General features: G+C 32.1%; 1 protein-coding gene across 2 annotated transcripts in view; it reads left to right on the top strand.

The window, feature by feature from the left end:
* The window catches only part of LOC127715033 (LIM domain only protein 7-like), a 225,582-nt gene extending 221,419 nt beyond the window's left edge, over nucleotides 1–4,163 (top strand). The window contains exon 22 of one of the 2 annotated variants that reach the window (XR_007988082.1): nucleotides 3,018–4,163. The gene's annotated coding sequence lies outside the window, so the exon portion shown is untranslated. The remainder of the gene's footprint in view (nucleotides 1–3,017) is intronic. The other variant, XR_007988083.1, reaches the window with a different exon arrangement.
* Nucleotides 4,164–12,983: the final 8,820 nt, after the last annotated feature.

The raw sequence follows: 12,983 nt of genomic DNA, 5'->3' as shown, positions 1-12,983 counted from the left end.
AACAACTGTCATATTCCCGACTTGGTACAGGCATTATCTTATGTAGAAAATGGTGGATTAAACCTGGTTTTAAAGCTAGTTGAACCTCTCACTTGTATAACAGTCGCATCAAATTCCATTATATTGACAACGATGTGTGAACAAAACAAACAGACACAATACTAAATCCCTGGAATGTGTTTTAGTTGATTTTAGTCTCTGATGCATGATTTTTTATTATTAATTGTTTTGGCTTTTAACTAGCTGTCAGTAACTGCGAGTACTCTCAAATCGTACTTTCTTGTTTATTTGACCTGTTGATACTAATTGTATTGCTTTTTTGTTATCTAATGTTATTCAGGGTTATATCTGGTCTATATACCAGCTTTGATAAGTGTTTGGTATAACTATAATTTTACACTTCGTACTATGAACATCAAAATTATTTATTTTGTAAAAATATTTCCTTTCTCTATTGGTACTGTACACGTATACCTAACAACAAAATTATTTTCATTTACCTGTGTTTAAAGTTATTGCAAATGGCTGATATTTTTGTTATAACATATTGTTTTTCTTTAATTGTTTAACATTTCTTACCGATATAACATGTTACTTATATTATTCTTTCCTTAGTTTATTTATTTTGTATTTACATTGTGTCATAGGTCAAATTTATTTGTTCAGTGTATGTTCAATGATGTTAATATGTCCTTTGATTGAGTTAAGCTATTTCAGTTGATATTTTATAGTGTGTCTTTCTATGTTGTGATGTTACACTATTGTTTCAGAAAAAGGGTGAAGGTTTGGTACCATTAAAACGTTTAAACCCGCTGCATTTGTTTGCACCTGTCCTAAGTCAGGAATCAGATGTTCAGTAGTTGTCGTTTGTTGATGTGGTTCATAAGTGTTTCTCGTTTCTCGTTTTTTATATAGATTAGATCGTTGGTTTTCCCGTTTGAATGGTTTTACACTAGTAATTTTTTGGGGCCCTTTATAGCTTACTGTTCGGTGTGAACCACGGCTCCGTGTTGAAGACCGTACTGTGACCTATAACGGTTTACTTTTATAAATTTTGACTTGGATAGAGAGTTGTCTCATTGGCACTCATACCACATCTTCTTATATCTATATACAATAGGTAAAAATGTCACAAATAGGGGTACAACAGCAACACGAACCCCACCAAAAACTGGGGGTGATCTCAGGTGCTCCGGAAGGGTAAGCAGATCCTGCTCCACATGTGGCACCCGTAGTGTTGCTCATGTCATTACAAAGCCGGTAAATAGTCTAATTCGGTAGGTCACATTCGTGAAAAGGGAACGGGATTGTAGTTACGACATAAGAAACATATCCGATTTCATCTGTGAAACGGATATTCCATAACGGTCAACCAACTTGTGATGGCGTCCCCGTAAAATTTACGAAAAACTATTTATGGTTTAATTATCCTAAATACGTTAGATGTGTATTGAATGATTTTTTTATTCTGGGAGAACAGGATTTATTTAACTATTAATTATGTTATTGACACTGAACTAGATTTCAGTAGCTGTGAATACTCTTCCATCTATATGTTGTGTCTTTTGTTTTTATGTTACTTGTTTTTGTGCTTCATACCAATCTGATGAGTTATGCCATTTTTATCTGATGTTTACTGTAACAGTTTGTTCTTATGTTATGCAGATATATCGCTGTCCAGGTTAGAGAGAGGATTCGGCGTCAACAGAAATATTCTTTATGCACAAATCCAAGGTCAAGAGCCTGTAATTACGTGGTTGTTGTTGGTTATTTGCTGTCATATTTGTTTTTGTCTACTGTTTTGTCATAAGTCAGGTTGTTGGTTTTATGTTTGAATTGTTTTGTTATGTCGGGGTCTTTTAAAGCTCTTTCTACGGTTTGGGTTGGTGGGTGCACATTGTTGAAGACTAGACGTGCTTACATCAACATCATGTGGACTCTTCGTGCATCGCTATTTCATTTGCAATCATACCATATCTTGTAGATAATGGAATTTCGGATTGTGGATTGTGTACACCAGGTACAAAATGAAATAAACATCTTATCACAGTGCGCAAATTGTTTTTTTGTGCTGTCAAAATATCATAGAAGTGTAACAAAATGATAGACAAAAATCTTCTAATATCTTGAGTAGATGTATCCAACCAATAGCTGTAGACGGGTGGCACATATGGAGCAGGATCTGCTTACCCTTCCGGAGCACCTGAGACCCCCCCCCCCCCCCCCTCAGTTTTTGGTTGGGATGGTGTTGTCCAGTCTTTAGTTTTCTATGTTGTGTTTTGTGTACTTTTGTTTAGTCTGTTTTTCTGTTTCATTTTTGGGCCATTACGTTGACAGTTTATTTTCGACTTATGAGTTAGAATGTCCCTTTGTTATCTTTCACCTCTCTTTATCTGTATTTATCAGTAGCTCCTTGTAGTACACATATCGAGTATATTTTGTTTGACCCTCCTTTCCAAATAATGCGCCGTTTTTTTTTAATTTTTCTTGTTTATGTTAGTGGTCATATCGCTTGTAGATGAATTCTGCAAGATTTTTTTTATATTGTTTGTTTTACTTTTACGGCATATGGTCTAAATTGGCAAAAGAGAAGGTTTTTTTTAACGTTACGTTAATTTTATTTCCACCCAACCGCATTCTGTACAAGAAAAAGTCAAGCTATCTGAACCATATGTTGTTCGTTTTTGTATGTCTTTATATGTATATACGATCTTCTATTTTCGGCAGAGTTGGGTCTTGGTGCTTGATGTTGTTTGTTGTTCTGTGCATTTCTTTATGGCAGAGATGGGTCCTGGTGGTTGATGTCGTCTGTTGTTCTGTGCATTTATTTTTGGTGATTCCTGTTTTTTTTTTAATATGAATTACCTCTAATTTAAAATGATTAAATTAATTGTGTACACTTTCGGTAGTTAAAATCAAAGATGTTAACAACATATTAGTCTCTTTATAGTAACAAGATTTCAAAATGAAAATAAAAAGAAGTTAAAAACTGTGCAGTTGATAAATTTCTAAAATAGTTTTGCTCTTTTTATGAAGTAAACATAGGAGTTTTTAAGTAAAATTTATTGACTTAGTATACAGTTTTAATGAACTTGATCAAGGTGACATTAGTTGTATCAAAGAGTTGTATGAGTGATTGGAAGTTAACAAGGTGTTATGAGTGAGAAATGAATGATGATATGTCTGTATGTATATCGAATTATCTGTGCGAGTTTGAAACATAAATGTACAGTTCAAATAGTGACAACTTGCTATTAAGGTTTTGCAGTATATTTCACATAGAATATGTATCCATGACATTGTAATTAGAGGTGTTATATATATGAGAAATTATGACAGTGGTCAGGAACTAACTAATTTTGTTATGACCAACAAGAATTGCTACATTTAAGAAATTACTATTTTGTTGCCTAAAGGTGATAAATCCTCATTATTGAAAAAAATGGGTTCATTATATAGGTTATTACTTAATTTGATTTTTCATTTGTTAGGATGACATCCATATCACAACAAACTATAGTTGTATGTTATTTCAGTCAAATTTAGAAATGAAATATACTACAGTATTTAGCTCAGTTGTTGGAATAGAATTTCAAAGTTTGATGTAGAAATTTTATCCATTATTCTCATTTATCGTTTGTTCCTGTAGAATCAGGATGTCATTGTCTCTGAATCTTGATTTTTTGAAAGAATATGCAATTTACTGGTCTGATTTTATAAAACTGGAATATCTGTAATTGCACTGGATTTGAACATTGAAATATAAATATTATTTGAAGTTAAATGAAACAGAATGTAGACATTATTGTATCATCTATCAGCTTTTAAAATTCAGTGCTTCGTTTAGTTAATTATCCTGAAGAACACTTCTGTATGCATTCAGGAGTATACGTTTTTTTTATTGTATACAATGTACCAGAATCTGGAATCACTGCTGGTCATTAAACATATTAGTGGAAGTTTTCCTTTAAAAGATCAAGATTGCTTTATATATCATGCATTGCCATAGAACAATTTATGTATTGGCTTATTTATTATTAATATAAATATTGTTATAATTAATTACAATCAGAAGCTTGCTGACATAGTGCAGCAATAAATATTGCAAATAATATCAAATACATTTTATGTATTAAATAATAATAAAATGTATAAACGAAGTATTCAGTTTGTCCCTATATAGATATAAGAAGATGTGGTATGATTTCCAATGAGACAACTCTCCATCCAAGTCTCAATTTGTAAAAGTAAACCATTATAGGTCAAAGTACGGCCTTCAACACAGAGCCTTGGCTCATACCGAACAGCAAGCTATAAAGGGCCCAAAAAATGACTAGTGTAAAACCATTCAAACAGAAAAACTAATGGTCTAATCTATATAAAAAAACGAGAAACGAGAAACTCTTATGAACCACATCAACAAACGAACCACTGAACATCAGGTTTTTGACTTAGGACAGGTGCAAACAAATGCAGCGGGTTTAAACGTTTCAATAGGCGCAAAACTTCACCTTACCTGAAACAATAGTGTAACATCACAACATCATCACCAACAATTACAATCCAGTGCATACTCAACATTAAGTTTACAGAGTAACAGATTTCAAATGTGTAGGTGGTGAGGTTTTTGCAACGAAGTAAATTATACATTTTTTCATTGGATCCATTATGTCCTTTATCTGTATGTTATTTCCATGTTTCAAAAACAGAATTTCTTAACAAAAAAATTGAAAATGCTGAAAATAAGAATTGAACAAATCCATACAATAAAGTGTATTTTTAATGGTCTCAAAGAACTATCAGAGTAAATTGTTCTTTTTGAGCCAATTTTAGCTCTTTAGACTTAAATTGATATATCTTACTAGAGTATTGAGTGCTGATCCAAAAACAAAAATGGATGTCATGAAGAAGTAAAGTGTATAAGACCTAATTAGATTTTTTTTAATTCAGCCAAGGTCTGCTTCATGACTTGATTAGAAGATGTAGTTGAATTCTAACATGAATCATGGATGTGATTCATGACGTGTAAATAACTTTCAGAAAGTATAAAATATGATTTAAATCATCATCTTCTAACTTTGACAACATGTTATTTGCCTTTTATTGAAAAAAGGGGGAGGTTAATCAGCAACTTATAAAGTTCATGTGTAATTACTAAAGAAAAGTTTATAAGATATTACTGTTTTTTTTCGGAAGAAGATTTTGAAGTCTTCTTAAATCCTATACTGATGGGTGTTCTAAATATAGAACCGTGTCCAGGAGTTTTACCGTTCCCCTTTCTGTACTTTACAATTTTATAAATTCCATGCCTCATCTCCACACCGATTTGTACACATGATCGGTTGCAAGTTTGCAATATAGCGTCTGTATCATTTTATGAAACAAAGACAGAGAAACAAATGTACAGTTAGGTTTCATAAAAACAATCACTAAGTAAGTTTTCTAGATTCTCATGTTTTAATGCTTTAATATCTCCCTTTTTATTAGCTTACCTGGCCCGAAGGGCCAAGTGAGCTTTTCTCATCACTTGTCGTCGTCGACCTCCGTCAACGTTTGTTAATATTTACAATATCTTCTCCTCTTAATCAAATAGATCAAATTTAACCAAACTTGCTCCAAAACCAAAAATTCGCAGTTCACAAGACTGGATTCAAAATAGTGATAGTGGAAGTAAACATTCTTCAAGATCTGAAAGCCTAAATGAACATTGGTTAATAGAAGAGGCTGAAAGACGGAGAAAGTCGGGTCACGTTCCTGGCTTTAAATCAGGACCAATTCCACCAAAGAGTGATAACTTATCTAATCGTTGGCAGAATGACAGACATGGTCAGCCACCTCGGTCACTGTCCCCTCGAACACGAGGAGTTATGAAATTAAACAGTTTAGTGCTAAATCTCAGAACAAATTGAATCAGACTCTTCCAGCAAATTTTAATATTGGAAATATCAAACCAAAACCAAACCTGTTCACACTGTAGCGGAGAGCTCGGTAGGTTGGAATATATATGTTTATTATTAAAGGAAAGGAATACCAAATGTATTTGTGAATACTTTAAATAAGGTTACTATGTACTTTTATTGTATCTTGTGTAAATTTTGTCAAATTGAACCTGGGCTCTTGGTCATAAAACTTTTCTCAGTACTGGGAGTACTAAAGGAGAAAGTCCGGTAAGGGCTAGTTTTGGCCTAAAGGTTGCAATTCTGTAAATACAGACAATGCAATTTCCCATAGGAACTCCCTTTGCGGCTAAAACTGTGACACTTTTACTATGAAGTTTCGTGAAAAATAATATCCCAGAACGGAAAGTTTATATGCACTACTATTTTATTCAAAGGTCAAAATATAGGGCTGTGCGGCATATTTTCAACATTTATATGCCCTGAACTTCTAAGAGTTTAAACTTATACTAAAATTCTATACTACCCTTACCTCCATTTTTGGACCTCCTAAGAATTAAAATTTAGCCGCTACCATGTTTATCTATACTGGTTACATTCCCAAGTGATGTCTCTATGAGATGAAACACAGAGATCATCAATGGGAACCAGTACGTTAACAAATTAACATACCTATGAATATTAAATATCTCCCCAAAAGAGGCGTGGTTTGAGAAACAGCTGTATTTACAAAGTGCAACCTATACAAACATTTATTCAAATAGAAAACTCTCTAAAAACACTTTTTCTCACAACAATACTTATTTATCAGAATTATAGCCTTAAAGAAATCACTGCATATACTCTAAGTCTCCTTTTACAGTACATTTAATACCCCTACCCCTGTTTCAATTTTTTAAAGATTTTGAAAACAAGACTCTAATTATTGCCAGCTTACCCTATGTGCATGTTTTCTGACATGAACTGTCTAAAACCTGTTTGAAACTATTCTGATAACAAATTGAAAGCATTTTAGAATACTATAAATGTTTTGTTTAGTAGTTAAGCATTCCAACATTCAAGATTATACAAAGTATCCAATCCTGCCTGTGTCTCCAGTCCACATCTTACTGTATGCCTATTTGTCAATGAAAGTTCACAATTTCTGCCTCAAATGGTCAGTTTAGAATTCTTGTCACAACAGTATCATCCCTAACCATATATCTAACATAAGTTAGTTAATATATGTCCTAGAAGTGTTTAAACAAAGGCATATTTGCAAAAGTTGTATTTATGAAGATATCAGTCTGGTGCATAAATTCACTAAAAGTTTGATTGAAATGACTGCTTACATCTGATTTTTGCATAACTTCCTAGCACAGTTATTGTTTACTTTATAAAAGACCTTTAAAATAAAAAAATCATAGCATTTACAAGTTAAATTATCTGTTTTATGACTCAGGGGTAGGCATTTTCCTCTGTTTTTTGCCCCTGGGGCCTCACATTTCCTAATTTTTTTCCCTGTTTCTAGCAATGTGAAATATTTACTACATATTTAGGATAGAACACACTATTGTAAGTTTTACTGAGGTCTTTTTGTAATTCTAGCTTGTACTTTTTTATGCCGCAGTCACAAAAAAGCACATTTAGGCGTTACGGCTTACTTTTAGGTTATCGACAGGACAAAAACACCCCACCAGAAATATTTAGGAAGGATCAATGATTTGCAATTACTGTGAAGAGTAAATATAAGCACTTCTAAACAATTTAAATTACAAATAGGCATATATTATGAATTTATTTTGAATTCAGGGCTTTAAGTAAACCGTGCATACTGTAAACTGTGAATTTATGCTGAGTCATCATAGTTAAGGCCCAGGATTTTCTCAATCTTCATGAAATATTTATAAAACTTCATATTTGAGTTAAATTCTTTAAAATCTCTGAGATAAACCAGATTTTGTGAAATTCTGTATGTTCTAATTTTTAACCCTATATAGGTTGCAATTCTGTAAATACAGACAATGCAATTTCCCATAGGAACTCCCTTTGCGGCTAAAACTGTGACACTTTTACTATGAAGTTTCGTGAAAAATAATATCCCAGAACGGAAAGTTTATATGCACTACTATTTTATTCAAAGGTCAAAATATAGGGCTGTGCGGCATATTTTCAACATTTATATGCCCTGAACTTCTAAGAGTTTAAACTTATACTAAAATTCTATACTACCCTTACCTCCATTTTTGGACCTCCTAAGAATTAAAATTTAGCCGCTACCATGTTTATCTATACTGGTTACATTCCCAAGTGATGTCTCTATGAGATGAAACACAGAGATCATCAATGGGAACCAGTACGTTAACAAATTAACATACCTATGAATATTAAATATCTCCCCAAAAGAGGCGTGGTTTGAGAAACAGCTGTATTTACAAAGTGCAACCTAAAATTGGAAATACATCTGATGAAAGATTTTTTACTTTTTTAAAACACTTAAGAGTCTACTTCAGTCGATTCGATTAGTTTATGTAAAAGATTTGAACTGATTTGGTCAATAAAGACGCTCAAATTCAAGCTTAAATATGAAAAATCTTTCCAATAGGCCATAAAACGTCATTTTTCAGTTGGTTTTTGTCGAGTCTGCGACTTTTGTCGCAGAAAGCTCGACATAAGGGATAGTGATCCGACGGCGGCTTTGGCTAACTTCTTAAAAGCTTAATATATTAGAAGGTAGAAGACATGGATGCTTCATACTTTGTATATAGATGCCTTATGATATGAAGTTTCTGTCTGTCATATGTCCATTGTCCTTGACCTCATTTTCATGGTTCAGTGGCTACTTGAAAAAAAGTTAAGATTTTTTTGTAATGTTAATTTCTCTCTTATTATGAGTAATTGGATAACTATATTTGGTATGTGCGTACCTTGTAAGGTCCTCATGTCTGTCAGACAGTTTTCACTTGACCTCGACCTCATTTCACGGATCAGTGAACAAGGTTAAGTTTTCGTGGTCAAGTCCATATCTTAGATACTATAAGCAATAGGTCTACTATATTTGGTGTATGTAATGATTGTAAGGTGTACATGTCCAATTGGCAGGTGTCATCTGACCATGACCTCATTTTCATGTTTCAGTGGTAATAGTTTAGTTTATGTGTTTTGGTCTGTATTTCTAATACTGTATGCAGCAGGTCAACTTTATTTGGTGTATGGAAATATTTTACGATGTACATGTCAGTCTGGCAGGTTTTATTTGACATTGACCTCATTTTCATGGTTCATTGCTTATGTTAAGTTTTTGTGTTTTGGTCTTAAACTTTAAGCAATAGGCCAACTATATTTGGTGTATGGAATGATTGTAAGGTGTATATGTCTGTCTGGCAGGTATCATTTGACTTTCACCTCATTTTCATGATTCATTGGTCGATATAGAATTTCCATGGTTTGGCCTGTTTCTTTTATACTGTAAGCAATAGGTCATCTATATTCTGTGTATGGAATGATTGTATTAATGGTATACATGTATTTCCGCCTTGGTTAATCTGACCTTGACCTCATTTTCTTGGATCATAATTGTTAATGTGATACTTGTAGTAAAACTTTATATGCAGGACTATCAACATAAAATCAATGGTCAGTATAGTCGGCGAGACATTTCAGCGTGTGCACTCTTGTTGTCTAAAAAGGAAGTGGCCGCATTCGAGTTCAGTCTCAACCTTCATATATGTTATGAATTATCATCAAATACACCATATATTTAAATATTAAGACTGAACACAAATGCGGCCACGTCCATGTTAGACAACAACCGTCATAAAATTAGCACAAATGCTACAGCTATGAAGCTTTCAATAATTTTGCATAAATTTATGATGGTATTACCTGATGCATGTGCATTGTATTGTCAAAAACTGCCCATATTTATGTATCAAAATTATTCTACTTTCCAATAAAAAGCTAAAAGTTTACATATTTAATTATTTTTTAACATGCTATATTTTTGGGCCAAAAAGGGGTCTTACCGGGCCTACTCCTTTGTGCTTGAAACACCGAAACCAGTATTTGGAATAGTGGAAGTCTGAGTACTTGAATTTATTAGACCACAAGGCCTGGTGTAATTGTTTTAAAAGAATTCATTATAATATGAGTCATTTTATGACTTGCAGCAGTAAAAAATATTTTATGAGTTATCTCCCTTAAAATTTGAACAAAATATGACTACAACATGTCAGTTTATGTAATGCATATAACTTTTTTTGCTGATTTAAAGTATTTCTTTTTTTCCATGTCAAACAGCAATTAATGTCCAACAAGGCCTAATTATTCATATTTATGCAGCAACCATAAACAAATATTGCAAAATATTGTTCATAAATGACCACAAAATATGAAAAAGAACTTAAAAAAAAAATTACTGTATTAACTTTAAAATAAAAAAATAAAAAACTGTATAAATGTGATAAATATCCCCTGTAAATTCACATTCAAAGGAGGTCTGGTAAGGGCTTATTTTGGCCTTAAATTTGAATTACATCTGTTGAAAGATTTTTGACATTTTTGAAACTCTTAAGTGTCTTCTGCAGTCGAATCAATTAGTTTATGTAAAAGATTTGAACTGATTTGGTAATTAAAGACGCCTTAATTCAAGCTTAAATATGAAATTTCTATTAAATATGACACAAAACGTTACTTTTCAGATGGTTGTTGTCTAAAATGGAAGTGGCCGCGTTCGTGTTCAGTCTCAACCTTTATATATGTTATGTATCATCATCAAACATAACATATATTTAAATATTAAGACTGAACACCAGTGTGGCCAATTCCATTTTAGACATTAAACGTCTAAAATTAGCGTGAATGCTAAAATTGTGAAGATTTCAGTAATTTTGCATGAATTAATGATGCTAGTACTTTCCAATAAATAGCTAAAAGTTTACATTTTAAATATTTTTTTGAAATACTATAATTGTGGGCCAAAAAGTGGTCTTACCGGGCCTACTCCTTTGTCATGTTAGTATTGAGTTTGGCTAGAATTAAAAAAAAATATCTTGTATCATTAATCAGAAACCGGCCTAAATTTTGATTTAATTGGATTATTGCATACTTAAATGATATTTTTAAAGATCATGATGTTTGAATTCAGTAAGGTGGATTAGCAATTAATGTAAATTGATATATTTGATAATACTAAAATATGCAAGGACAAACATCATAATAACATGTATTTAACACCATGACAATTTGTACAAGATTTGCATGAATTAGTGCCATCTTATTGTCATTTATTGAAGATTGCCCTTAATTAATGCACATATTGAATTTTGAATTTAAAGTAAATTACATTTGACATTTGCAGGTTTTGGAGCAGCCATGATGATTGAGTCTCCAGCGTTATATCACCATGTGCAGTGTTTTAGGTGTTGTGTATGCCACTCCACCCTTGTTAATGGAGTACAAGGGGCTAACGTGAGAGTAAGGGTCAACAAATTATACTGTCGCAATTTTTATAGTAATGATGAAGGTAAGATCTAAAGTCGCCCATGGAAAATCATGTAAACCATGGCATAGAATAATAATTTTGAAATTGATTTACCATGTTTACTGTAGATTCAAGCCTGGTTTTTACATGCTCTACCTAAATGAATAAAAGGAGATATGAGTAATATTCAATAAGACAGTAATACTAAAAAGCAAGACATCTTTAGGTTAGAATAAGGTGCTTAGTGATAGACAAACCGGATATACCTTATTTCAAGTTCTAAATAGCCAATATGTATATTCAATTAAAATTACCATAACTAGTAAACACAAAATTCCTTCATATACAAATGATTACAACTAGTGACAAGGCTCCTGAATTGGGGTACTATGGATTCATTTATTATGTTGATACAAGTTTTCGTAGATTAACAAACATTTTATTTTCATGGAAACGTAATTTTTAAGCTTTTTAAACATTCTGCATCCACATTTGTTGAGAAGGAATTTATATTATATTAACACTTAATTTCATTGTACAACTCAACCAACAAAACCATGGAACTTTACAAAAAAAAAAATTCCATGAATAATAATGGATCCATAAGAATAAATGTACCTACATTTTAAGACATTTTGTTGCAGTTCATGTTAATTTTGTTTGTATGCATGAAGAAATGAGCATGTATTTTCACTAGAATATAAACTTGTAATTCATTCATTTGCATAAATAAAAGATTATAGTAAAATCTAGTTGAGGGTTAGGGTTTTAAGGACAAATATAAGCGAAATTTCATTTAGTATATCTTAAAAAAGTATTTCATACAATTAGTCTGTAACTGAGGAGACTGCATTTGAAAAACAATTATGATAAATCATATTTATATGCTAGTGGACATATATAGTCATGATAGTATAATGAAAATGCTCCATACAAGTGTCGGTAAATGCTATAGGATTATTCCTGTGGATACATCACGATGAAAATTTAGGCCAAGTTTGAGTCATGTGATAACACTAGTGGTTGCGGATTGTGATGTAAAACACAACAAATCAGACATGGTTTAGTACAAAAGTTCAAGAAAACCAGATACGAAATGCTTCTATTTATATTGACAGCACCTACATTATTCTAAAAAAGAATTCTTAGTCAAAACATATATTAGACGTCAATTAAAAAAATCGTTTGTTACAAATAATATTAAATGTTATTTGATAAATTGACAACAAAACATATAAATCAGATATGAGAGTTGCATGTTAAATAACATTATCAAAGAAGGAATATTATATATTTAAACTTGTTGTTGCTTAATGGTGATATTCATGAAATAGTCGGAACCTCAGTTTCTTGATAATGTCTTAATTTATTAACAGAGAATTTAATAAAGTTTGTTCAAAATCATGTGAGTACCTGAAAATCAACTAAAGAGTTGATGATCCCCTCGAGAACTAACATCTCACCAGCAATGGTATCGGCCAGTGCTAGTATAAAATAACAATAAATGAAAATAACACTGTATTAATTTTGTGCGTCCGTAGTGCTTTTCGGGATTTATCTTCATCAAGAATGCTGATCCCAAACATTTGAAAACCACGGATGTATAAAATATAACAGATGTATGA

This window comes from Mytilus californianus, unplaced genomic scaffold, assembly GCF_021869535.1.
Source record: "Mytilus californianus isolate M0D057914Y unplaced genomic scaffold, xbMytCali1.0.p SCAF_9, whole genome shotgun sequence".
NCBI classification, from domain to species: Eukaryota; Metazoa; Mollusca; class Bivalvia; order Mytilida; family Mytilidae; genus Mytilus; species Mytilus californianus.
Note: the sequence above shows the minus strand (reverse complement) of the source record. Positions and strands in the feature narration are given on the sequence as shown.